Genomic DNA, 25,585 nt, shown 5'->3' with positions numbered 1-25,585 from the left:
TGTATACTTGAATAAAAGCGACTGAACAGTGAGTGTTGTAAGAGGTGCAGCGTCCCTAGGAATGGGGAACAAAATTAAGTTTTAGTAAACAGAGGTACAAAAAGAAGCAAATATGCCTGCAATAATAGCATGATGGCCTACCTTTTGATCAAAAGCTGTAAACAACCTGTCACTGCCAGTCGGTTCTTTAGATAGGCTTATCAATGCCAGAGGTTAAAGCTACGAGCAATATGAGTAATGTTTATTGCGGTCACGGCTGTAAACAATTCTAGCGGAACACTCCATTACTGTAACTATTCAACCGTCCATTTATACATATCGTTCATTAAAGAACCATGCACATCATATTAAGTTGCTCTTTTCTACTCCCAAATGATTTCCTATAGAATTAGAATACGTGGATCGCTGCTTCAGTTTCAACATTCTTGCACGATGGCTATGGCGTGCACTTCATGCATACGGTACGGTACGTGAGGTACAAAGAGCTGTAATTGCCGAACAGGCAGACCTGACGGCCTGTCCCAATTCGCCTGAAAGTGCGCGCCGTGATCGAGCGCTTCGCGAGCAATATTTCGGACGATATGGATGCCTCATACCGGCCGTCAATGTTTTGTACAATGTTTCCCGCGTGCACGTTGTTTACTTTGCAGTGACGGGGACGCAGTGCACACACGGCTGATGTGCCTTTTTGCTTGTATTGTTATTTTCCCCCGCCTTCGAAGCGCGTCTGCGAAATCGCTCTCCTATTGTCGCCGCTTTCTGATAACGCTCTCACCTGAAGGCGCGGGCTCAGAAGGGGGGCGTCGATTAAGAAAATTTTGAAAAGGGGCTCACTTGCGCTGTTCACGGCTTTCAATTCCTCAATATGATATTAACCATTATAAAAGTGGAGGTTCATTATGACTTAATTATAGCCTAATCATCAAGCGGCATCACGCACATGTCTGCCCCACTGTAAAATTCGCTTGCACGGACGGCACGAACAGTTTTCAAAACTTCGTCTCTACATCTGAAAACAAAAAACTGCCCTTAACTCTTAGCAAAAACCAAAAACTGTGTGAACATGGCTTCCTGCGCGCAGAAGAGAGGCTGTCCAAAATATATGTACAAAGCCGGGCGCATAGTATCTGGTTACTAATTGATTGCGGCGCGCTGCACAGTAAAAAAGACTGCGCAAATGGCTGCCTGCAGTGTTCTGTCACGTGTTGGTGGCATACACACCTGTTACGCACGGCTCCTCTATTTTCGGCGCAAATGCTATTCATATCGCAGCCAGCAAATAAGTCCACGCACTTGATTGCATGTAACCCGGACGAAAATTCGCTTAGTTCTTGAAGTCATGCTTCGCGCAGTTGTTTCGAGGAGAATAAGGAAAGAGAACATTTGGGACTGGTAGAAGATTATATAGAACCAATTATGAAGCAATGGCATGCTGCAAAGATATATACTTACGGTCTAAGACGACGGCGTTCACTGAGTCCGAGAATGCCGATGGTATCCCGCCGTTGCTGTAATCCATGCTCCAGCGACATTTCACAGCTCAGCTATTCACTGATATGTAGCAAGCACCAACCGGAGCACATGGACATGTATAGGCGCAAGAGAAAATTACGCACAGCACAATGAAAAAGAAAATTAATGAGGGAAGAAATTAAAGAAAGGTTTAAGAAGCTGTCACAAGTCTTGTAGCGTCTCCAACAAGCTCTGAAATGAACGCTTCGGGAGGAGGCCGCACAGCAGCGCAGCTGGGGATGCTGTCTGTTGTGTCTTGCACGTAGACGCGTAGGCGAGGGGGAACAACGACCCGCTCAACCAGCGCGTGATTCCCGCCGCGGTGTTGTGTTCGCAAGGGCTGCGCGTGGGAACGAAGGACCAACGACCCTCTCAAAATTCCATTCCTCCTTTACCCAGCCCTCTTCTGCTTGCACCGGCCAGCCGTGACTTCGGACCGTGCCGATGAGCGGCCGCCAGCGCGCACCGCTCGAGTCGACTTCTAATCAATAGTTTTGTTTTGTGTGTTCGCAAACGCATTGTTTCTTCAAGCCAACCACGGACAAACATTTTCTAAAAAAATAGAAAGCCTCCCCATCTACCATCCACATTCTTGCGTAAATCCATACAGCTGGTGCATCGACAAATGCGCGCGTCCCCTCCATTTCGCCACCTATGATCGAACAAAGGATGGTCGTTCGACCTTTTATATTTACTTCAAAATATTATATACTGTTGCGTGATGACTGATTAATAATGTCAAAGAGGCGGAGTTCCGAGCTTCTCTTCTATTCTGGCCAACTTTGGTTATAGATAATACAAATTATGCTCAAGTTAGCTAGCTGAAAATTATCTGACTAAATATATAGATGCTTTTATTTGTATTCAGTTAATGTTCGCTTTTCGGGTATGGGTAGATGTTTTTATAAAAATTCTCAACATCGGCCCAGGAAACGAAAATTTTCCTAATTTGCAGGCCTTTATTTCAGAAAAGGTTCATGGTAGAGCAGCAATAATTCCACAATATGTTCTCAGCATAATTATCCGCAAACAGCTAAAGCTCATATTTTTATGACATTTGGATACAGAGATACGATCGCGCTAATTTACAGAAAACAGCGAACATTGAAAATTTTTAGGAAAACAAAAACAGTTTTCACATTGTTTAAACTTTTTCCACCTATTCTACACTACCTCAGCTTTCAAAACCAATTAAACACCTTGCATAATTTTCTTGCGCAAGTAATTATGGCCACATCGATAAAGCCTTTGTCCAATTATAGCGCACCGCGCTGTTCTGAACATTCTACGGAATTTGTGAATTGTTCAAGGTTTTTAAATTTTGGCATATAATTTTGTAACAGGGAGAAATATATTTACAAAAGAGGATTAAAGATATATATATATATTGAGGAACAGCCAAGGAGCCAGGCTACGAGTGCCCCCCGTTCGACGCACTTCTTTTTCTTAATCTTCCCAAAAGAGCGCGCCACTTCGTCCTCATCATTCTCCAGCTGTAACAATATTTCTTCGCTCATGTTTTGTCTCGACTTCGCAAATCGACGGTGACAGACACAGCAATGAATAATTCAGAATCAATTTTGTGCGCGTCGAGGTCCTGATGCGCTGTGGCATCAGGCAATACACAGACGTTTTTCGCAATCACCTTCACCTTAACGCGGATGGCACAAAAAGACGATAACGTTCAATGAGCAAGGAACGTATTCCAAATCATTTTAGTAGAATGAAAGAATTGGAAAGGGCATGGAAAACTGCCTCATTAAAACAGTGTTTCTAGGCTGCATTCGTTTTTTCGAATGACTAGACAGCGCACATTATTTTCATTCCTGTACAGTTTTTTTTTTATTCCTTTGCCACCGCCTAGCGCGGTTGGAATGGTCAAACTCTAAACTAATATGCGGAAAAAACTATTTTTTTTTGTTTATTGGCGATATATATGTTGTGCGCCATATAAATGTACCGGGGCCTTCATGCTCGATGTCTGCACGAAAAGCTGTCATTTTTTTTTCCACCGTGTGAATGCCCAAAACTAAAATGGTAACCTCTCGAGTCTTCCGGCTTTTCATTTTCCAGTCATTGCGTCTAGAAAGTACACACATCGTATTCGGTCCTTTCTCCAGGTAAACAGACGATGCTGCGCGTAGTTCCTTATGGATAATACAAAAGCACTAGAACAAAAACATCGCTGAGAAAATGGTCATTTGTTCCTTCAACTTGAGGCAACGTTTTCCTTCTCGGCAATGAAAAAGATACCTTCTAATCACTAATTTAATGTCACATGAACATGCTATATGGCGACACGATTTCGTTTTTATGCGCGTTCTCACTGACAACTGGATTTGTACTATAGGTTACGTATAGATGCAGGGATGTAATCGGCGTCCAATACAGGCATATTGGGTCGTGAGTGCTAGCCGGTCTGGATTATAAATATGTGGTCGCACGGTCGTGCTATCATTAGATATAATTGTGCGACATACGCATGCGCCTGCGACGAAATCTGCATGCATGCCAATAGGCTAAAACCATAAACACATATAGCTCACCCCCAAAGGTGCGCCGCATATGAGCGCACCGAAAAGACGAATCCAGACAGTTGCAGCGGTACGTGCTTGAATGCGTTATAGTAATTGTCGTCCCGTACGTGGTATTTGGTGAGGTCCGAACAATCCGCTGTAATGTTGTCGGAATTAAATGCCGCGGTTTGGCGTCCAGCGCACGTGTATTTAACCATAAAAATGGAGAATTTGTTATGATTGAATGGTCAACGGAAAATATTCACTTCGGCAGCCCATTAAAGCTGCGTTTTTAGGATGGCAATGACAATTGCGAGATCAGGGGACAAAGTGTTCCAATGTGGGCAGTTTTCATACAGGGATAGCTAATACTGGAAAAACACAAGACAAATTTCAATGGTCCATTACAGCCAGTTGAAAACAACGGAACGGTCAACGTCGGAAGAACACAGGACACCTTGGTCCATTGTAGCCAGTTTTAAAAACTGAACGGGCAACGCCGGAAGAACACTGGACAACATGGTCCATTGTAGCCAGTTTTAAAAAAGGAACGGCCAACGACGGCTGAACACAGGACAACTTGGTCCATTGCAGCCATCTTTAAAAAACTGAACATCCAATACTGGAAGAACAGAGGATAACATTGCCCATTGTAGCCATGTTTAAAAACCGGACATCCAATGCCGGAAGAACACAGGACAACTTGGTCCATTGTAGCCAGTTTTAAAAAACGGAAAACCCAATGACGGAGGAAGGCAGGACAGCTTGGCCCATTATAGCCAGTTTTAAAACCCGGTACGACCATTATTGGAGGAACAACGGCAATCTCGGTCCAACATAGACATTCTGTATGTACGGCAGTGCCATTATCGGGAACTCACTGTACATCTTGGCCCAAGCTAGCCAGTGTTGGCTACTGGCAGCGCCAACACTGGGAGAGCACTGGCTAGACTGGGCCACTGTTGGACATTGTGTTGACTGGCATGTCCTATGTTGGGAGCATGCTGGTTAGGCTGGCCCAATGTTGGGCCACTGCTTGCCGTCGTACTTACAACATTGGCCCAATGCTTTGTGCTGCCTGGGCATAACATCCGCCCCAATAACGTTAGGAACACAAGGTACACCGCAAGGCTCGGTCCTTTCCCCATTTCTCTTCAGTTTGGCACTCATCCGCCTCCCGGGTATGCTAGCCGAAATTCCAAATTTGCACCACACCTTCTATGCTGATGATATCACCCTCTGGACCAATAAAGGTAACGAGGGCGAAATCGAGGAAACTCTGCAATTGGCAGTTGGCCAAGTAGAAAATTACGCCGCACAAGCAGGACTCACTTGGTCACAGCCTAAATCTGTACTCCTCGTCATTCGAGGTAAGGGGAGAGGTAGGCGAGCACGTCAAGATTCTATTCCCATTACTGTTAAGGTTAACAGACAACCCATACCAGAAGTTCAGGCACTGAGGGTGTTGGGCCTCTTCATCCAGAGTAATGGCGAGAATGCGGAGACGATTAACAGGCTTTCTGCCACTACCCATCAGACAATCCGTCTGATGGGAAGTCGCTTCACCTACTCAGTGCCCTACCTACAGCTCTATGCCGCTGAGAAGACCAAGTTGGAGTGCCTCATCAGACAAGCATACAAAGCGGCACTACGGCTTCCTCATTACACATCTACAGAAAAATTTCTTCAACTCGGCATTCACAACACACTCGAGGAACTTTGCGCGGCCCACATCATCATACAGATGGCGCGGCTGACAAAAACTAAAACAGGCAGAAGCATCCTCGGCGCACTGGACGCAAATTCAGAGCCAGAAATAGATGAACCGAGAGATCTACCCACACCAATCAGGAAGCGGCTCACCATTAAGCCTCTGCCCAAAAACATGCATCCTATACACCACGAGGGTAGGAGGCTGGCCAGGGCCCTGGCTCTTCATAAGACTCATAAGCACCAACCGGGTGTTATCTACGTTGATGCGACTGAGTATGCAGTTCCAAAAAGAACATTTGCAGTGGCAGGGGTTACGGGAACACACGCCACAGCCTTCTCGGCCTCCCTCCGTGTACGCACATCCGCATTGGCTGCGGAGGCAGCCATCGCTTTAGCCATTACAAATTCAGAGGCAGATATTATCATCAGCGACTCAAAGACTGCCATACACAATTTCGCCCGAGGTAGAATTGCACAATCTACTCTAAATATTCTTAGTAAGATTCCCTTCCCAGATAGGGACATTGAATTGATTTGGGTACCGGCACATTCTGGCAACCCTGGAAACGAGGCGGCTCACCAGACAGCCCGAGGTTTAGTCGGCCGGGCGGTGACCACCTCCGCTCTTGGGACAGCCAAGGATAATCTTATATCATTTCATGATTTAACCCACCACTTCCGCCTTGAACGAAGGAAGTTTCCGCCCTCGCAAAAGCGTCTAAGCAAAGAACACGAAAAAACCTGGAGGAGACTCTAAACAAACTCCTTTCCAAACCCGGTAGTTCTCTCATGTATTTTCCCCAGCCAATTTTCTCCTGACTGCACGCTGTGCGATGAAAGAGCTACCCTCAACCATATACTTTGGGGATGCAAGGAGGACCCCCCACCTCCAGAATTAGGAGAAATTCTGCATCCAGATGACTGGGAGACCCTGCTGCGCAGCTCGGACCCGTGCATACAAGACCGGATCCTCAAGCGCGCCTACGAGGTCGCTAACAGGCTTGACCTGCTGGCCATCTAGTAGGGCAATATAACTTGGCCCTATATAACTATCCGGCTAAATAAAGGTTTCTTCTCTCTCTCTCTCTCTCTCTCCATCAAAACGCAGCCGCCAAGGTCGGGTTCGAACCCGGGTACTCCGGCACAGTAGTCGGGCGTATTAACACTGCACCACCCCGGCGGAGCTCGGCAACCGGTGAGCACCCTCACGGCCACGCAGGAAGAGGGGGGCGTCCTCCTGTTTCTGCAATCCGGCGACGGTGTTCTACGCAGTCACGTTGTTTTGACTCGCTAGCGGCGGCCCCTGCGCCCCTCCCCTCTTTTTCTGTTCCTCGTGTTCTCCGGTTGCTGCGCGCGCTTCGGCACCCCTCATTCTTCGATGAGTGAACCCCCCACCCCTCTTCCTGAGAGGCTCCGGTTGCCGTAGCGTAGCGCTGTCTCGAACTAGGGGGATGAAAGGGGAACGGAGCTTGGTTACGAGGCCGATGCGGCCAACGCCGAAGACGGCGACGCGAAACCCAGGAATGGGCGCCAAAAAGCTGCGCTCTAAAACCTTCGAAGCTAGTGTCTCGCAGCACTGAATAACTGCTGATTTTTTAACAAGAACTCATGTCGCATGGGCATGGGCCTGGCAACATGCTGGCCTGGTGGAATATGTACTATATTTTGGCAAAAACCGGCGAGGCTCTACGCGGCGGACTGCCAGACGCACAGGACCCTACAAAGTGACAATTCCGGAATTCTGGTTGTCTTGTCCGTTCAGATAGAAATGGCTAGCTGCCAGATTACGTCGCCTTAGTGAAGGCAACGAGTATTTGCGCACAAATTTCATTTCGAAGTATTCACCAAATCCATGTTTCGTCAGGGACCTGTTTTGGAATCCTATACTTATTTTTCCCCTGTTGCCAAAAGCTGACTTATATACGAATACGGGAAATGTTATACGTTATTAGAAAAAATCGCATTTTGTAGCTTCATATGCGCTAACAGTGTTGCATGAACATCGCTTTCTAGCTATGTTTCTCGGTCTCAAAACCTCTACCATAAATTTGGCATAGTCTCGAATATCGCGAACAAAGATAGACTATCTTTCTCCTAGCTTCGCAATCGCCCATCATTCCTTTCTCTCCGCCCTCCTCACCACTAGTTATTGTGATTTCGATAGCGACAACAGGCTCCTTTCTCTGAGTCTACGAATCAGCGTATAGAATTATAAAGGATTAATTACATCAGCAATATAGCTTAGCTCCTAAACCCACCAATCTACAGATTTGTCTATAGTCCACAAGGATAAAAACAGCGCTGAGCAAATGTTGGTAGCTCATTGGTAAGCTTCAATGATATTATCGTACGGGGAAAGTAAGCGCAAACAAAGAGACAAACACAAGAGAGGAGACAAAACAACGCGCTACTGGCAACTGATTCTTTTATCGAAATCGACACACAATATATAGGGACATCGTCACACCACCTATTGGCTCCCTACGCGTCAGAAGGCAATATTATCTAACATAAAATTCCATGTTCAACCTAGGGTGATCTAAACCCGATAAAAACACCTTAATCTTTAAAAACAACAAATCGACACGTGGTACGTAAAAGGACAAAGAACAAAAAACAATAAACAATAAATTCATGTTTACCATAGGGGGGATCAAAACCGACAAAAACACAAATAACTTTAAAAACAAAATGACACGTGGTGTAAAGGGCCAAAGTAACATGATGGAATGAATAAGAAGTGAGCAGAACTTAAAAAACCCAACCCCGAGAAATCATGTAACATCCTAAACCTTCTTCATGTTTTAAGTACTATGAGCACCTTGTGCCACCACAAACAGGCAAACAAAACTTCTATGATGATGGGACCCAGTGAAATGCTGACCCAGTGAAATGTGAAGACATAAAAAGCACGCGAAAACATACAAACCAGAACGGACACATGTACCAGCGTAAGCATTCACCAAAGGTTTCGTCTTCTCGATACACACAGTATATATTGGATCAACAGTCAACACCGTGGTGAAGTACTTCAAGGACAACGGTCTGCGGTTGGTGCAAGCAGACAAGGAAGGAGGCTTGTGTTTGTCTCTTTGTTTGCGCTTAAGTTCCCCGTACGATCATGAACTAACTAGCCCAGCAACAAGTTCTACTTCAGTTCAATGATATTCTGACGCGTTACTCTGTGCTAATCAATTTGACCGAAACTCTACATATACAGTCTAAGAACAGAAGGAGTACTGCAACTCATTATGGAGGCGTTTTCGGTTGTCCCATATACGACTCCTTTTTCCAGAGTAAACTAATTCTCTCTAGCCATAGAGTGATTAGGCTCCACCTCTAGATTGATGTACTCCTGTAATAGACTTAAAGCACTCCTCCGAAAGGAGTAAAAGTACACATAGTAGCAGCATCCCATCTCTCTTCCAGGAGGAGTTCAGGGACACTAGTGATTAGAGTGCCTGCACTCCTTGAAAGAGAGTTAGCCCCATTTTGATTTACTCCCTCTGGTGAAGTTTCATGGCCTGTTTTACATACTTTACCAATGTTTTTTATTTCACTTCTGCAAAGCCAGTTCCAGCCATATGCTTTGTAGGACTCGCCTTGCCCATACCTTCCTCTGCTAATAGTGGCACAGTATTTCCACTACACACTATTCACTGGTGAATGAACAAATTGTGCTTCAGTCTACAAATTTGAATATGATTGGTGACCAATTTTTTCAGCGCTTCTTGCACCTTACACATCACAGTCTGTGATGTGAAATCAGTGCTTCAATAAATTGGAAGGTAAAAGGACACCGATGACAACTATTTTTTAATAACGATATTTTTTGCTTCCGGGCCTAATAAAATATGTAAAAATAAAGGGTGTATAAAATGAAAGAAGAAAGGTTAGCTGATCTAATAAAGTTCAAGAGAGAGCGATGATAATGCCCTTGAGTCCGTGCAATGTATGAAGATGAGTTGTTCGGCGAAAGGCCCACTGCCGTCAGGTGCCGAACTCTCGTCGGCTTCAGTGCCAGGCAAACCCATAACAAGTGGTGAATATCTGCCTCGTGATCTGGTGACTTGCAGACAGGACATCCTGGACGGTAATATAAATATCCATATTGCGGCCATGTTCGTATCACCGCAGGTATGAGGGCAACCCTGACCCGGATCCTCCGTAGCACAACCTCCTCAGCGCAGGTAAGACCGCTGGGGAGGGTTACCGCACACGGTGGGACAAGAGCCCGTGTGCGGCGCCGGCGGTGCTCCTTTCTTGTGAGAAGCAGAGTGGCATCATCTATAGTAAACTATTATTTGTATTCTCAAGATTGGTGTGGGTGCCAGCAATGAATTTGGAAGGTGCTCTGTGAGGTTTAGGCCCATCAATGTTTTGGACACCGCAGCCTACTTGGCACTAGATACCCAGCACATTGCTAAAAATCAAGCGATCCTGTCGCCTGACCACACCGCAGCTGGCTGAGCCGTGTGAAGCCGCTAGATATCACTGCATTCTCCAGGTGCCTGCATATATGAATAAAAACAATGCAAGGGCGGTTAAAGCAAACTATTTCATGAAACTAAACTTAATTATAATCTCAAGTTTTTATTTCCTAGGCAGTTACACATCATGACCAAGTGAAGATGTTTCATTCCAAACCATTAAACGAAGCTAGTGGTCTAGAAAGCCACTGCCAATGTTTTATGCCTCAAGTGGAAATACCACTGTGCTACTCCTCTCAGAGGCTAGCGCAAGCCTGACCTACACTGAACCGTTTGTTGCCAAGAATTCGCTTTGGATGTAGAACACATGCAGCTGTACTGGCAAACCTTCACTCTCTTGGGAGTTTACTGCAGCCGCTTCTGCAGAGTGGCATCCATCTATGATTACTAAATAACTTTAATGAATCCTTCACTTTAGTTATATTCAGAAGCCTGGTGAAGAAGGATTTGATGGCAAATATCAGGAAAGGTCATAAAGGCACGTTCAGTGGGATAACTGCTCCTGAGTCAGGCTAGTTTCAGCGATATACTGAATAAAATCACAAAGCAGATATTTGCAGCTGCTTGTCTTTCATGCCTTCCATGACCTATACTTATCTCTGACACAGCCATTGCTATGGTGTTGAAATTGAAACAGATGAAGGGAGAGATTATATTGTTATTTAGCAGCCATAAACAAGTACCACATGGTAATCCATGTATAGTCATGCTCTCTGTTACAAAGACAATATACAATAAAAAATCGGGGCACTTACACTACCTTAAGTGTATGATGAAGCACGTTGAACCTGTTTTGTGTATCCTCATTCATGTATATGCACATTACTACAGGCTAAATGAGAGCGCTCATAATTTATTCCTCTATTATGTGGTACATTGTCGTTAACATAGTCATATGCCGCCAGATTATGTTAAAGACCACTCAACAGTGATATAGAGCCCTGTTTTACCCAAGCCATCTGAACCTGCCTGAGTGACCTGGGGATGCCTGTCTGACTGGATCCAAAGGTTCATGGATCCCTTGGATCCAGACAAAGACATGCTACCCCTAGGTCACTTAGGCATGTTCAGATGGCTTCGCTAAAGCCGGAATTCCTATCTGCCAACTTGGCCGTGTCATGTAGACTCGTGACGTGCACAACCGCATGAGCAGTCTCCAGCCATGTCACCAGTCAACCACCACCTGCTGAAAATATGCTCATGATGTGTGCTCAAAGTGGCTATATCAAACTATCCAGAATAAAGCCATGAATACTGTGGCATTATTATGTTGTCTATACAATTTTAAGTTCATACTACCACTCAGTCAAGACCATGAAGACGTAAATCTTGAAGTGACGCTACTTTGGTAGTAATGAAATCCATCAAATGACAAATTACATAATGGAAGCCAGCCGCCAGTGAAACTAGGGAAAGCATAAAGCAACGTTTTCGATTTTCATTCAACTAGGATTTTATGTCGGCTGCGCTCCTCCAACTAGCAGACAATGGAGAGGCGATATGGAAGTGAGAAAAGTATGCACTATTTTTAAACTGACAAGAAATGCAGGGGAACATCATGTCACACTTATTTTATCCGAGGGCACCATAGGTGCTTTTAGATGATCTGCGGTGCACACCTATGGCAGCTCTTTATTTTTCGACTTGTCGCTTCTTATATTTTATACGCATGTGACACTGTCTCCCACCAAGCAATTGACACTTGCAGAGTTCCATTTGATAATGAATTCACTGAACTCGGATTTCCGAAATACATTTCATCTGTCAAGAGCCTCAGCTTATTTTATGGTACCGTGTAAGGACATTCTCCAGTGTGACAGAAGATCATAGCCACCAGTACATGCTCAGGCATGCGCATTCATGCAATCATATCGTCATTATGTGAAGCACAATCTAAGTGTGTGGTATTTTATTTTTTCAATGCAGTGGAAACACGTATATTCTCTGGTAATGGTCCAGACATATTTGAGATGTACCACATGCATGCACTATCATGCTTCACTTGAGTCATCAAAGCAATGTTTCTCAAGAGGAATCGCGATTTTCGGAGTCTGCAAAACATGTGTTAAAAAAATTGAAAGGACCTGCAATGGCTTTGGTCCGGCTAGACACAGCTTAAAATGGGTAAAAGGGCACAGGTTTAAAGCTGACTTTAGTTTCTCAAAGTTCAACATAAGAAAAGTGTGGAAGTAGAGAGAATGAGAGAGAGGGCATCATTTTTTAAAAATACACAGCGCAACAAACATAGGACAAGCGAGTAGACAGGAACAGCGCAAACTATCAACTGCATGATTTATTGAAAGAACACAAATATATACAAAAATTCTCTGACAACCAAGTGCGCATGTTCGCAGATAAAACATTTCACTTTAACCAGTTTCGTCAAGATATGAGATTTCTCGGGGATGAATGATAACAGATGGGGTGCTTACGCATGTGTCAGAATTCTTGTGAATGAGATAGGCCTCTTTTAATTCTCGTGTTAATTTCTCTCTGTGTTTGTACAACACTGTAGTTTCTTTGAACAGGGGAGTGCAAGGAGGGTGCAAAGGGGGCTTTTGGCTACATTCTTTGTGGTGTAGTGCCAGGTTCGATGACGGGGCTTTTTCTAGAGAGTTTTCATGTTCTCTTAGCCTTATGTTAAGACACCTTCCTGACTGACCAATGTAATCTTTTCCGCAAGTAAAAGGCACTCTGTATACCACTCCTTCTGTGCACGGAAGGAAAGCTACACAATGTTTTACCTGGAATCCCCCACGGCCTGCACGTCGTTTTTTTGTCATTTATTGTTCGGTCTACTTTAGCGCAAATGCTGTCAAGTTTTATGGGCGCAGAAAACATGACCTGTACTTCATACCTATGTCCAACTTGCCGTAGGCGATGCGAAATTCCATGCACATACGGTATGGCGTCAATATTTTTCTTTTAAAAAGCCCCGTCATCGAACCTGGCACTACACCACAAGGAATGTAGCCAAAAGCCCCCTTTGCACCCTCCTTGCACTCCCCTGTTCAGAGAAACTACAGTGTTGTATAAACGCAGAGAGAAATTAACACGATAATTAAAAGAGGCCTATCTTATTCACAAGAATTCTGACACATGCGTAAGCACCCCATCTGTTACCATTCATCCCCGAGAAATCTCATATCTTGACGAAACTGGTTAAAGTGAAATGTTTTATCTGCGAACATGCGCACTTGGTTGTCAGAGAATTTTTGTATATATTCGTGTTGTTTCAATAAATCATGCAGTTGATAGTCAGCGCTGTTCCCGTCTACTCGCTTGTCCTATGTTTGTTGCGCTGTGTATTTTTAAAAAATGCACCAACTAGCCCAACTCACAGTACTAAGAGAGAGGGCAGCTGTGGGATTTGTCGATGCCACCATCTGTGATACTCTTTGTTTCCACTGCCGAATGGGACTGCAGTGCAGTCTTGGGAATCTGTCCGGGGAAAACGGGATTATATGTGGTAGAGCTTGGCTAAAGTGCAGTCCGTTTCACGCCGTTATCCATGTACAAGGTCGATAAGATTGTTTTTAATATGCAAGCGCCTCTACCATAATTAAACCTTCAGCTGAAGCCGCCGGTTTGAATTCTTTATGCAATTGGGGCTGTTACAAAAGCAGCCAATGTTGTGTGCTGTGATGTCACAGTGGGGAACAAACCGCTATCATGAACAATGTGACAGTCTGACTTTGCATGTCCATAAATGATGGCTCACACGCCGAAGATTGAGGACAAATCAAGTGATAGATAGTGCATGAACTTGCCTCGTCCTTTTTCCACTGTGTGGAAACATGAAATCAAGTGAAAAATGAATGCACTCATGATGCTGATGTATATGGACGTATTATTGCGCCTTCCTGAATACGTACTGGGAGCTGTAATTCGCGGCAACGCTCGAGAAGGATCTTAAATAGCAAGTTCTGTAAAATAAACTTAGTACGAACTTGAGAGAGGGAACACATTTTGCGAATCAATCGATTTAATGAGCGTAGTATGAAGAAAACATCTGCACTTGTAAATTTATTGATCATAGTATGACGCAAACATCTGCAATTGAAAATGTTGAGAATAGATAGGTTGGCGCACATACGCAAAATAAGCAAATAATGACAATGGAAAAAGACACACATGATGTCCACTAAAGCTAGCAGAAATAAGAACTATCTTAGAGATTGTGCGGAATGCTGTTTTCAATGAAGTACCGCACATGCTCACCACTTCCATATTACCTCTGTCGTCTGCTAGCTGCCCGAGCGCCGCCCGCACTAAATCGCCCTTGTGAGAGTCTGGCATCTAGTGGCATATCATCAGGAAAAAGAACACGTTTGGCAGCAACCAAAATTACCGCCCCTCTCATACACATAAAAATGCATTAGCTGGCTCCATGCTCGGGCGCCCCATGGGCTAATGTTGATAAGTTAGGTCCAGTGACAAGGCGGCTCGTATGCAGAAACTAATGCTAAAAAAGAAGGGTAAGCGTAACAAATGTCTCTTAAACCTAATTTAAATTCTTTCTTTTATCTGTTTTTGCTGAGCTTTAGTCATTTATTTTTAATGCAACAGTATTGTGGGCCCTGTTCCCCCAAAACCTTGCAGTGTTGTTGGCAACATCGTAAGCAAAAAGTCATGAGCATCGTTCTAGCAATTGGTAATAAGTAGGTGTCATTTTTGTGGGTCAAGAATTGATTTTTGGTGTTCGTTTGTGCGGCATCATAAGGCCGCATGAGAGCCAAATTGCCAGGAGCTCCTTGCAATTGAAAGGTGAGATGGAAATCAAGCTCTTCCGAGTCGTGCGCTTGTACTATGTGGCCAAAGCAGGTATCTATATCTATGTCAAGTTGTCTTTTAGATAATGCGGTAACTTACGACTGTATGCTACTGAATGTTTGAGATATATGAATCAGTGACGAAGCAAATAGCAGCATACCCTTAAAGGCGGACTTTATTCACTCCTTCAGGTCTTAAATTAAGTTTAGTTTATTTTTCAGAGATTTCTTTTTAAAACCTGCTTTCCGTCCGGATTTGGTTTTTATTTATAGCACCGCGTTGATTTATGGTGTTTCCTGTTTTTCAAGGATAGAAAAATGAGGTAGTTGGTAGTTCTTCTTGAGGAAAAAAAATAGCGTACTCTTGAGCCATGGGAAAAGTGCCGTGTTTCTTTCACGATGTCTTAGGAGTGCGGTTTATATTTTTTACCAAGATCTCTGTTCTTACTGAACTTTTTCATTTCACTCCAAATGCATTGCCTACAGTATTGAAGAAGATTTCTTTTTTATACCTAATCGCCTATTGCTGCCGGTTTTCTTTTTTTTAAAGCTAATTGAACTGCTGCTACGTTTGTGTGTATTCGATATGTCAGACTGAATAGAAAACTCTTGTTAGCTTGATACCATTGAGTACTCAGGGAACTTATTGGTACTGGTCTTGCTGCTTTTTCATAGCTCTGGAGTAGAGCCCAGCTATATTAGCCTCAGCTCTAACAAATGCTTATTCGGAAAGAGGGTGAAGCTACTGTCAAAATATATCTTGTTTATAGCCTCGAGTTTCAGACAAAAAGAACTACTGAGGTCACCCTGCTTTGTCGTAACGAACAACAATAACCATAAAGTTTCCCTGCTGTGAAAACTTGCATGAAGACCAGAGCATAACCTAACTCCCATTTTCACCTGCTAAGAAAGCGTCGAGCATCTAGAAAACAACGCAAGAAACTATAATACAGAAGCCATTGCTAGTAAACTTAACCACTGCCCGAGCTGATTCTTACAGGCTACAAGGTCAGTCCGTCGATGCGTCAGTGTGCCCGCTAAGCAAAACTTCTTAAGTTTGAGCAGAATCAAAGTAGCAGCAGCTTCATATTCATGCTATTATACGCTGGCAGTGATCAACCACTAGCTGACAGGGCTGTCAGAAGTTTGAATGTCAGCCACAGAGTATGCTTTGTGTGCTGAACTGGTGCACGGGGCAATCTGTCGCCTGCCCAATTAGATCTCCACCTTCTCTATTACTGTAGAGTGCAGATGACATTGAGAGCAAACAATCTGCACGTATTCTTTGTAGGTACAGCAGTACGCACCCATTAATTAAAAGTAGACAGCAGCCGATGTGTTTATACTAAAAGGCCACTTTCTACCCGGTTTGTTGGTACGTGCAGATCTACTTGTGCTGGAAGGTTGTTTCAAAAGTAGAGCAACGGCGACCGGGTATCAGTTTATTTAAAGCTCGATGTGCAGCTGGAATGCTTTTACACGTTTGTTGGTATGTGCAGGTCTACTTGTGCAGGAAGGTTGCTTCGAAAGTAGAGCAACGGTGACCGGGTATCAGTTTATTTAAAGCTCGATGTGCAGCTGGAATACTTTACACAAAACCTGTGCGTACAATTGACGTTCTGCATGAACACGTACTTGGTTAGCCTTTACCGGTGAGGATTGTTGAGAAACATGCCGATCCACCTACCAACAGCTGTTATGAACACCACAACTGCTATATTATTGTGTTGAAAGCGGCGCACTCACAACCAATGACTGGCTAAGGCGCCTGAATGCCCGCAGAGCATAGAAGTTATATTGATAGCGCTAGGGTGCATATCTGACGTTATTCACATTTAGCAGCAAACAAAAAGGCACAGTTAAGGTATATGTACCTACATATAGATAGCTCTGTTGCTGGATTTCAGTGGCCAGTTTTAGAAATGTGTAATGGCCTGCACTTTTCCATGTGCATATGTCTGTACAATTTAGTAAGGGTTACATTTTCTCTTTCAGAACTGATACTGGTGCCTTTCAATTGCACTAAATTCAGTTCTTACAAAGTCAGTGCAGTCATGTGATTTATTTTCCAGCAGATGGCTGAGGTTTTACCTCCAGAGCACGTATATGACAAATGGCAGTTGCCAAAATTGGAGGTGCGAGGAAATAGCACCATGAAAAGACAAGCAAATAGCTAAAAGAGCATAATCAAAACACTGTAAAGGCAAATTGCTTTATAGTGCGAACGCAATAGGCATACTTATGATGGTTGCCTGTGCATAGTGTCGCTTTCCCTAGCAGCCTGAAATAACAGACCAGTGTACTGCTAGAGACAGGCAACAGATATCTTTCAGCAGGGTGGCAAGAATGAAGAGGTAGACTGCGACCAACTTTGCATAATGCAGTCTGGCACACTTTGCTGAGTGTAAATAATACTGAGAAAAGGCAACCCTTTTACGAGTATGCGATACATTTTCTCAAAAATCTAAATAATTTGTGCTCATCGATACCAAGGAAACATAGGAGTGTAAAAACACTCGACTGAGGGCTACATTTAATATGAGCCACTTGTAAATTTCCAACCTGTTGTCTGGAAGAAAATAGAATCTGCAAACAACAGCGGCACCGTATGGACACTGAGGTACTGCACCGGCCTGTTGCCATCATCATCATCGTCTAGCTCTGTGGCTTATAAAGAACAATTCAGACATGTCCGTACTTTGAGCGCATGGCAGCAGTAACCAAGTAATGACTACATGAGGTTTGCTTGGAGTGTCACTTTAGCCTGTCTGCTTGCGTATTTTCCATTTTTAGCATGTGGTGTCTCCAGAGGCTGTTGTAAAATAGTAAATAGTAAATTGGTTCATAGGAAGGGAAAGGTGCAGTGTTTGTCTCAATCGTTCTGTGGACACCTGTACCGCGCCGTAAGGGAAGGGAGGAAGGCGGCAGTGAAAGTGGAAAGAGAGAAAGGGGAGCCGTAGTGGAGGGCTACGGAGTAGTTTCGACCACCTGGGAATCTTTACCGGGCGCTGTTGTTAAGAGGTTCAAATATATGGTTATTTGGAATACAGAGGCTATAATTGATTACTTCATATACCAGAGAGATGAGGAGCCAGGTTTTAGCACTGCCGACAGCAATATCAAGGAAAAACCTTAAAGGTATGTGTAACTAGCAAGACATAGCGTCATGCTGCATTGCACAGTTATTTCCGCCAAATAAATTTGCGAAATTGAACTGAAAAGTGCTACTTTCATGTACGATCCACACACTGCCAAAATAATTAACAAAACCGTTATATCTAGAAGAGTGTAAAAGTGTTAGGACTGCCACCTCTTCCTTTTTGTACGGTACTTGCCATACCAAATTCAGTACGCACCTTGACCCCGTCAAGCTAACGTCTAAGCGCTCTAGAGGGCTCATGTTCTTTTGACCGAATCATTGGTTTTGGATAAGCCGCCGTAGGAACGCACTAGTATAGTAAGCAAGGTGTTCACGACAGCTGGTAGTAGGTAGGTTGGCAATCTTGTCTTCAATCCTGAATACTCAAAGATACTGTGGCAACGCTACCAAGCAAATGTGCATGCAGAACATACATTATACATGTAATCATTGTGTAATGTGCCCCATCAGCCCATCAAGCTTTAAGTAAAATGATATCGGATTGCTGTTGCTTGAATCATGAAGCAACCTCTCCATTCAAGTAGATATTGTACCGACTAACACACTACTCGACCTACACAAGAGAGGTGCAGACTATTGTTACGGGCTACTTACAGTCTGCAGTAGTGGAGAAGGCAGAGATCCAACTGCGAAGGCAATGCATCATATGGGCCAACAAAGCATACTGCTTGACAAGTATTTAAATTAATCAAAGCCCTGTCAGTGGTGAATTTCCTTGCAGTGTAGAGAAGCTGCTGCTACCCTAAATTTGCCCACACTTCAGAAGGTTTACTTAGCCCTAACAGACATACATACTGACCGGCTGACCTTGTAGCTTGTGGGCATATGGTCGGGCTGCGGTTAATATCGCTAGCAATGCCTACTGTCTTATTGTTTCTGCATGCTCGACACTTCCTTTGATTGTTATAATGGGAGGTAGGATATGCTTTGATGTTCATGTATGTTTTCACAGCGGGATAATCTTAAGGTGCATTGTTGTTCAAAATAACAAAGCAAGGTGACCACGGTCATTCTTTTTAACTGAAACACAGGGCTACAGACTTAAGAGCAAAAATAGAATACCGCAACATTATGTGATAAGGCATAAAAAGAGAGGCATGTCCTTTATTACTGTAGGTAATGCATCTGGGGTGAAATCAAAGCTCAGTAGGAACCAGAGAGCTTCAGAAAAAATAACAGCGCGCTCTTGAGACATGGACAAAAGAATGACCACTCAGCGCTTTGGCCATCTCTCAAAGTGAAGCACCACCTTCGTGAAGCACCACCAGAAACTAAACTATTAGCATATAATACACTTGTACGACCAGTTCGCGAATACGGTAACACAATTTGGTTCCCGTATACACAGCAGCTTATTAACAAAATCGAAGGACTACAGCGAAAGGCAGATAGATTGATATTTACCAAGTATAGGATCACTGATTCGCCATCCCAATTGCTTAAAAAAGCCTCTATTCTTACTTTACAAAACCGCGCCAAACTTGCACGGCTAAAATTACTCCACCAGTTATTACACAATGCACTAAATATAGATAGCTCGTTGTATATATCCTTAGATGAATGCAGACCTTCGCATCATAAATACCCACAAACTCTTAAAGAATGTTCGTTATGTACCGAGTGTTTTAGATATTCATTTTTTCCACGTGCAACTACCGAATTGAACGGTTTGGATCCACACACCACTAACAGCACATCGTTGCCGAAATTTGTAACCCTTCTAGAAGAACTACTACACAATACAACTACTACACAACGCGAACTTGATGTGTGTTCGTCGTTAATAACACGTTGCCTTGTCTCAGTTAAATAGCTTATGAAGAAATAGAGTGATACAACTCTGAACCCATATCATTCTAGATTCTTGCATAAAATATTGATATCCACAGTGTCGAATGCCTTCTTAATGTCCAGGAATACGCCAATATCAATATTGTTATTATTTAGTGCTTCATTGATTAAGTCTGTTATAGAAAGCACAGCCGTGGTGGTCGAATTAAATTTATGAAAACTATCTTGGGACGTTTACAGATTTGTATCTTTAGTCAAGAATTGCGTAATTCTTTTCGCCAAAACTTTTTTCAAGAGTGTTGATGCAGCTAAGGATTAGGATCGGTCTATAGCTTCCGAGTTCATTAGACTTCCCAGTTTTGTAGATGGGGACTACACCCGCGAACTTTAGAATATCAGAATAGATGCTGGACAGAAACGCTTTACTTAATAATGAGGCTAAGGTAGCAGCTAGGACGCCACGTTATTTTTAATTAAGGAGACCGGAATGCCATCCAGGCCTTTTGCCTTAGTGGCATCCATTGAATTAAGTACACTCATTACTTCCTCATGGCTAATTTTCATAAAACCAAAGGTCTTTTCAATATACTCATGCAGAGAAGGTTCGTCCGTGAGACCCATACTTAAAAGTAAATCAGCACCCACCGTGTAAAAATGATCGTTAAACTGATCTGGTAGCAGACGTTTATCTGCGGAGTGGGCCAGATCAGGTTTCGTGAGGTAGGCCGAATTATTCAGTTCACTGTAGCCCACAATTTCTTAGAATTGCCTGTGCATGCATTTATTTGGTTGCTAAAATATAGCTTTCTCTGTATACGTATGGAGTCAAAAGCTTTATTTCTATGAACCTTATACAGCGCAGTATATTATTGTTTTGTTTCAATTTGGCTGCCAATGATCGCGCGTTTTTATCATTTTTAGCAAAGCTGCTATCATCCAAGGGCACACAGAATGTGTATAGTATGTTTTTTTTTTCTTCGTAGAGCTACAATCGTTTATCACTGCCTCAATTCAGTGAAGTTCCGTTGGCGGTCCGTTTTCCCTGTGCCCCAGCTGTGCGCCGTCAAAGACGGTACACCGTGTTGCAACGGAAGTTCGTTGCGCCAGAGACGCTCCGTCGGAGACGGTATGAGCGAAGACTTGAGGGCAGGAGTTGACGAGAAGAAAACTGAATTTTATACACACAGCAAACATTTACAATATTTACAGCAGAGGTACAGGTTGGAACCGGCTAAAAGGGAAATATTCCCACCTCGGCATAGCCGACGATGCCGAGCATCAAAACCTAGTCGGGAACGCCGGACCGTGCCCTCGGACTCGGTTTTAACCCCCTTAGGTGCAGCTCTAATTTCCGCAACGACCAATCACAACAAACATCAACCTCATTGGTTCGTTCCGATGTCCAGCAGGGCCTTCAACTTTAAGAGCACTAAACCCTCTCTCTAAAAAAAAGGAAAGGCAAAACTCCTAGGGTAACGTCCTTCCATTGGGCGCTTGCATTGATTGAGCGTCTCACCAGCCCCCGCGACGTCGAGAAAGTGCGCTCAACCCGGTGTACGAAAAAAAAAGAAAAGGAAAGAAAAGAACAGAGCGGTCCTGTCACGACCGGCCTGCGTCGCTAGTGCAGTGCGATTGTAAGGTGTTCGCCACAGCGTTGCATTGGGGCCCGCGCTAATCTGTTGTGCCCGTCGGTCCCTTACAAATTCTATCTACAAGGCTGCGACAATGTTCATTAGCATTCATTTCGGTGAGGTCTGCAAATATATCGCCGAGGTCCATGGCTATCTCTATCTTCTACGCGGTATAAGATTCCAACGGCGTGGTGATCTGCCACTGCTGTATCAGTGTACGCCCCAGCCAAAGAACAAGGTGGCACGAAATTGCATAGCACATGGGCGATGCATGTCGAGCTAGAACCGGCGATTTGCGTCGGGGTAGATACAAGATTCGTAAATTCATACGAAAGCAACAGGGCAGTATATTCACTGTGGTTGACTCCTAAGGTATAAATATTATCGTCCACAATGATTGCATTTTTATTCATTTCTGTTACGTGCATAAACACAGATTCCAGATCATTCATAAACTTATTGCGATCTACGTGGGGGGCTCTAAAAACAACACCAACCATTACGACTTCAAGTTCAACGATTGGAAATTCCGAACTGCTACTTACGAACGCGCTCAGAAATGCACATTTGCAGTGTATAAGAGTTTTTTAACCTACAAACCCACCCACCTCCTTGATTGTTAGAAATGCGGGGGCGAGACAGAAATGCATAATAGGGAATGTTATAGCTTTCACCAGGACAACCAGGTATCTCTAACTGGTATAAAGTCGTAAAGAAAGCTGTGCTGTGCTAGAAAAGCATAAAGCCCGTAAAAATTGCTAGCTATGCTCCTTACATCGCAATAAAGTATGGTGCGTGGTTCATTTAACGCGTAAAACTTGTGTTTTGATATTATGGTCAGCATTGTGAACGAACGAGACTATAAGGCCGAGGTCAGCCTCTGTAGTAATGCGGATCACGTCCGAGTTGTCTGCTTTTCGTGCAAAGATTCAGCCACGAGATACCCATGCATATTTCCAATTCTGAAGTTTTTTCGCCTCTATAGCCCTAGCTAGCAACACGTTATTATCTGGGCAAAGGTGTTCATTTATGAACACGGATGTTGATCCAGGAATGCCGAGGTCTGATATGATTAAGCGAGTTTGTTTTACCGATTCGAGCAGCTTATACGGGCATCACATGATCTGAACTTGATGATAATATTAGACTTGTTCCTCTCTTTTGTTGGCACTCGGTGCGCCATCTCAATATCGTTCACCGTTATCTGCGCTCCAACCTTCCTGGTAACAGCGAAAACAATTCTAGTCAGTGACTCGCTGTCAGTGGTAGAGATGCTTTTCAGCTCAAGGTTATATCTGCGACTGTACTGCTGAAGCTCACTTAGCTGTGCTCTAGTACACTGCGGCTGTTTAAAAATTTCACTGTTTTCATGCTTCAAGTTATTCTGCTCTTTCCTAAGCTCACAAACCTTCTAATGAATTTCGACTAGTTTTTTCTTAAATTCTGCAATACTTTAATTCATAAACTCGAGTGACCCGGCAGAGAGCCAAGCTTACGGTTGAGATTATCTACCAAGACTTTCAACTTGCTGTTGAGTTTGAAATAAAACTTCCAACCTCTTTCACAGTAGTTGGAGCCTTATCAAATAGTGTTTCACCCTTTTCTATTGTGTTAGGCGGCTTACTAGACTCATCACCATAACCCATCGCTTTAGGACGACTCAGGCACAAAATGTGTGTTTAAAAAATGCTAGTAAAAAGGATAACATACCTGCAATACGAGAAGTATGATGAGCGTTGGGCCGATGCGTTCGTGCCTGACTCGTCCTCAGCAATAGTCCGCAATGCGTCAGGAGCTCAGCTTTTATACGCCCCGCCGCATCAGTTCACCACAGTCGCAGAGCCTGAACATGCGCACATGCGCCCACGCAGTAGCCACTGGGTCCGGTGTGACGAAGTCAGTAAAATCGTCGGTAATCGTTGTCACGTGCTGGTGAACCGGGACGCCGCGACGACGATCCAGGCAGCCGGGACCAGCTGCAGTAACAGAAGTCTGATGAGCGTTGGGCCGATGCGTTCGTACCTGAATCGTCCTCAGCAAAAAATATCACCTGCTTATTACCAAATGCTGGAACCTGCTCATAACGTGTCGCTTACAACGTTGCCAACAACAACGCAAGATGTTGAAAAGAACGGGACCTTCAATGCCGTCCCATCAGAACTGAATGAATAAAAGCAAAACAAAACAGATGAAGGAATGAATGTAAATTGTGTTTAAGAGACGTTTGTGATGCTTACTCTTCCTTCATAGCTTTAGTTTCAGCATACGTGCCACCTTGTCACTAGGCTTTGGTTATCCACATTAGCCCATGAGGAGCCCGAGCTTGGGCCAGCTCTTGCAATTTTCTGTGTGTATGGGGAGGGGGGGGGTAGTTTTGTTTGCTGCCAAAATGTGCTCATCTTTTCTCTGATAATATGCCGCTGGATTCGAGACTCTCATAAGAATGATTTAGTGCGGTTTCTGCTCGGGCAACTAGCAAACGACAGAGGTGATATGGAAGTGGTGCGCATGTGCGGTACCTAATAGAACACAACTTTTAGTACAACCTCAAGGACAGTGTTCATTTCTGCCAGTTGTGATGGACATGTGTGTCTTTTTCCACTGCCATTGTTTACTTATTGTGTGTATGTGCGGCAACGTATCTCTTCTCACCATTTAGAAGTGCAGATGTTTGCGTCATCAGCTGAGGTCGGCTAGCTCACGCTCGAGAAGGTCTTCGAACAATGCCATAATTTAAGTCGATGCTAGAAGTTGACACATAAAATATAATTTGCAAATCCGAACTCAGTAAGTTCGATATGGAACGAACATCTGTATTTGTAAATTATTTGATTGGAGGCAATGTCATACACGTGCAATATTTAGAGCATATTATATCCGAACAAATTCGGAAGCATCTAAATCACAATAGTTCGAGTATACACGCAGGTTCCGAGAGGGCGTATCAACGGTGATGCAACTAATAAAATGTGTCCATGATTTCTGCAAAGTAATTGATGGCAGGGGTCAGATGGATGTTTTATTTTTAGAGTTCAGGAAAGCTTTCGATAAGGTTAATCAATGACAACTTCTAATTAAATTAAAAGCTATTCTTGGCATTAACTGCATAGTTCAGTGGGGGGAGGACTTTCTCCGCAATCGCAAACAGTGTATTGGCATTGAAGACAACATGTCAGGTTTATGCGATGTTAAGTTTCTGTGCCACAAGTGTCAGTCCTTGGGCCACTTTTATTTCTGATGTATATAAATGACCTAATTCAAGATTCGCCAATAAAAGTAAGGCTATTAGCAGGCGACTGCATTATCTGCAGTGGAAGCAAATCAGCTTGTCACCAAGTCATTTCAAATACAAAACTGGTGTACAGAATGGCAGATGACCTTCAACCCGCGAAAGACAGTATGCATGACTATTGCTCAGAATTATGTATATAGTTTGCAAGGTAGTTCCCTTCCTTGTTTAGATGATTATAAATATCTAGGTGTGACCATAACTTCAGACCTCAGCTGGAGAAAACATATCGATAACGTGGTCCGGAAGGCGAAGAAAAGACTAGGCTATCTCAGACGCGTCCTAAATCAGGCCTCCACATACACAAAACTGAAAGCGTATAAGATGCTTGTACGACCTTTACTTGAGTATGCATGTGAAATATGGGCCCCATAAAACAAAAAGCTAATATCTAAACTAGAGCGGGCATAGAGACGGGACTTACGCTTTATTGTCTCTAAATACCGTAGGTTGGATTCCGCGACCGAATACGAAAGCTGATTTGCGTCTCCTTCTCTCCTCTCCAATAAGAAAGTCTGAATCTTTCTTTTTGTTTAATAATAGTTTTGCCACCTGAGAAAAGAACGCGACATAAACGAAACAAGAACACGCATATGCCGCAATAAACACAACAAACATGTTAAAATAGAGAACTTTTGCGAGGATTGTTTCAAATATTGCTTTTTTCCCGTAACAGCATCCGAATTGAACGGGCTGCCTAATAAAGTTGCA

At 43.7% G+C, this 25,585-nt stretch overlaps 1 long non-coding RNA gene across 1 annotated transcript in view; it reads right to left on the bottom strand.

Moving 5' to 3' along the window:
• Positions 1 to 8,158: 8,158 nt before the first annotated feature.
• The window catches only part of LOC146194938 (uncharacterized), a 29,689-nt gene continuing 12,262 nt past the window's right edge, over positions 8,159 to 25,585 (bottom strand). Inside the window, exons 2-3 of the long non-coding RNA XR_014705508.1 lie at positions 23,296 to 23,561; positions 8,159 to 10,252 (exon numbers count right to left, since the gene is read on the bottom strand). This is a non-coding gene — a long non-coding RNA (uncharacterized LOC146194938). The remainder of the gene's footprint in view (positions 10,253 to 23,295; positions 23,562 to 25,585) is intronic.

The sequence above is a fragment of the Amblyomma maculatum genome, chromosome 3 (genome assembly GCF_055883805.1).
Source record: "Amblyomma maculatum isolate TAMU_Amacu chromosome 3, ASM5588380v1, whole genome shotgun sequence".
In the NCBI taxonomy this organism is placed as follows: domain Eukaryota; kingdom Metazoa; phylum Arthropoda; class Arachnida; order Ixodida; family Ixodidae; genus Amblyomma; species Amblyomma maculatum.
This window is presented reverse-complemented; position numbering and strand designations above follow the sequence as displayed.